The sequence below is a fragment of the Spermophilus citellus genome, assembly GCF_964194105.1.
Source record: "Spermophilus citellus genome assembly, chromosome: 5".
Taxonomy (NCBI): Eukaryota; Metazoa; Chordata; class Mammalia; order Rodentia; family Sciuridae; genus Spermophilus; species Spermophilus citellus.
Window position 1 is genome coordinate 14,561,573 of NC_138186.1, and position 3,554 is coordinate 14,565,126.

A 3,554-nucleotide genomic window follows, 5' to 3' on the forward strand; every position below is an offset into this window, starting at 1 on the left:
AAAAAACATTTAAAAAAACTTTTTTTTTCTAAAAAAAAGAACATAAAAAAGTTTAAAAAAATTATATTGAGCTTCATGGGACTGAATCACCACCTTCCCTTACACTCTTCAGTTCAGATTGTAGCCATACTTAAAAAAAAAAAAAAAAAAAGGCAAAGAGGATAATGACATTTTTATCAGTATTGTGAATAAACTTGAACACAAATACACGAAGTTCCATGTCATGTCTTCAGTTGTAGAAGTTTTCCCTCTTCAAGGTAAAGCGACCAACTTGAACTTTCTCCAGCAACACGATTCACAGTTATATAAGGGAATCAGTGTTCATGTCTCTGTATATATTTATTTATGTGTAATTTAATGGGATTTGTAAATATGGTGAGTCTGTTTTTTCGCCCCTTTTTTTTTTATTTATCTGGTGATCTCGTTTACCTCTTGTTTAGTGGGTTTTGAATCTTCCCTATTAGTTCCTCATGTGGTTCATGGTACTTATTTAGAAATTCAAGGTTTGGGGGATTCCCACCCCCCTCCCGGGATTCATGAGTTTAGCCCTGTTGTAGCATGTTAAAGATGACAATGAAACAGCTGAACAAATAAAAAAAAAGTAAAATAAAATTTTATACATAATTAGTATTACATTTAGCTTTTCATTGAACTGGAAAAAAAAAGTGATATTGGACCCTGGGAACAAAAATTTGAAACTTGAGTGGTTTGATGACCCTTCTATGTCTTGGGGAGGAAAAAAAAAGTTTATTTTGTTCCACTGTCCTCCCTTAAAAGCATCATTTGAGCAATAAATGAGTATTGTCTTTACACCAAGGGTTAGGGATTTTTCCTCTTTCTCTCACTCTTTTTTTCAGAGAACTCCAAACATTTGGGACCACCTGGTATTCTGTATTTTCACTGGCCATATTGGAAGCAGTTCTAGTTGTATTGTATTGAGTTGTGCTGGCAGTACTTTCCATGCCTGTCAATGTATCATAGTCCTTTGTTGCCCAGATAAATAAATATTTGATACGCTTTATGTCGATTTTTTTTTATTCAGTGGCTGTCTTTACCCAGGCGTATTTTTGTTCTTGGCAGTATTTTTTATTCAGTATGGTTACAGTAATTGAGTTTAACTCTCCCTTGGCAATTGCTCCTTGCAATAAGCAGCTGAACCCATTGTTTCCCTCAAGTATAATAAAAACTTACTTTCAACTTGGAGTTCAGAGCAGGGTATCATTTAGATATTCCACTGAGTCTGTATTCAGACAAATGATACAATAAAACCCAATGTATTCTTTTGGATAAAAGATTGTTTGTACTGCTAAAGGAATGACATACTATCTTTTCCTTACCAGAAACATTAATTTTATTATTAAAAATAAAGTTTTATTTATTTATGTTGATCCTTTAGGTTTTCATTTGCGTTTTGGAAACCCAATCATTAAGGATGACAAGGATAACGGAGAACGGAAGAACAGAAGACCCCCCCCCCATAACTACTTTGGAATCTGTCTCTGAAGATAGCTGAAATTTAAATTATTAGTTCATTAGCAATAAGGAAATACCCACTTCAACCTACATTTATTTGCTCCGGCTTCTCTGTGGCTAAGACATGTCAGAAACTTAAACCTGGCTCTACTTTTCTTGGGGGAGAGAAGGAGCTGTGGTAGAAATAGACGTGGGACACAGAATAGAGAGGGCAACTTGTCTCCATTTATTTTAATATTTTACCTGGAGATGAATTTACTCCTGGGCTGTTCTTAAGGAGCTCTGGAGGTAGCAGAGGGGAGTGAGAAATTATGTTGATTCCTGGAATCTTTTCTGCTTACCCCCTTAATGCCAGCCCACCCCCTTTCTATCACCACAGCGCTCCTCCTAGGACCTTTGAGAAATACAAAATGGTCTCTGAGGTGGGGTGTAGAGGGTGGGGGAGGGCTGTGGAGCCTGCCTGTCAGACCACTCCTATCTGTCTTCCACAATAACAGGACTGTGTGCTGAGCTCCAAGAGGAGGGAGGACTTCCTGTACATAAAGATGGCGAAGTCAGAGCTTTGGAAATTCTTTGCTTTGGAAGTGAGGAGGTTTTTTAACAAGAGAAAGGGGTTGGTTAAGTGGAAGGTTTATAGGAAGGTCATAGAAAAAGTGTGTAGGTAAATATACCGGGGGAGGGGGACTTAACATCTGTTCATGTGGTTTGACATTCTGAAGGACCAAGGAAGCAAAGCATTAGAGAGTGTCCATTTTGCAGTCTTTTGCTTTCTAATCTCCTTATGGAAGGCAGGGTAAAATCAATCTCGACAAACAAACGAGTTGGTGGAGTCTAAATTCTATTTTCCAAAGCCAGAGAATTCATAACAATGGTGGGTTTAAAAAAAAAATTCAAATGGAAAGTGTATTCTCAGAACGCAAGGCAGCAATTGTTTTTTAAAGCGGTTATTTATTATTTCCTAGAGAGACTGGTTAACTGTGACGTAGATGTAACAAAATAATGAGGCGAATGAACCCTAACTGTACATACTCTTGACAGAAATGAAATGCACTCAGCATCGTAGCAGGTGAAGTGAAGCATTGTCTATCAGGGCTGTTTTTCTTGGCTGCATCTCAGATTGTGTGGGGGATCCTAACCTCAGGCACAATAGCATTCATAAACAGCCATACATTGCTGCTCTTTCTCCAACGGCACATAAATACTCATTTTAAAACGAAAACAATCTTATTAAATACCATTCATTCATATCTGGATTTACAGATGCTTGTTATGTTGGAAAGCCTGAACTCAATATAATCCTTGCATCCTGAGAAAGATAGAAAGGAAATAGTGGGTTAGAACATTACAAGGTCATAATAAACAATGGTTTCCAAATGCAGGGAATTAGTTACTTTTATTCTGTAGTTGAATGATTTTAGGATCATAAATTTGTCCCTCTTTTTCTTTTTTTAATAAAATTTTAAAGAATATATATTCCATATACATGGAATATATACATGTATATAAATTAAAGGATATATATATATAGTGGGATTAGGGAGGTTGTTACCAAAAATAATTTTTACTGGACTAACCAAAGCTAATGTGGATTTTGACTTTCTCTGGTGACCACTGTATACTTCCTAAAGCACTTGGTGATTACTTGACCAGCCAGGTGTTTATGTATTAACAACAGTGATTCTCTTTGGATTAAATCAAATTAGGATACATAGTTGAATTATCAAGATACTCACTAGGCTATGCTAATCACCATACTCCATTTTTCTGGAAACACAATGTTCTTTTCAGCTTGATTATCATCCTTGCCCCTTGTATTCTCCAACACCCTTTAAAAACCACAATCCAACCCATTCCTCCCCAAAATCGAATATTAATATAATTTGTGTTCTTGATGGAACTACCATCAGAACTGCTATGCCCCGCAGCTGAAATAATATTTAAAATAGAAGGGATTTGACATTTGAGAAGTCAGTGGCTTGAAATACCCAGTTGTACTTAGCTAATTCAGTCCTTAACCTCTGGTTTCAAATAAATCAATTACAGTCGATTCCACTTCAGTTCAGAAGTGCACAGGGTTTTAG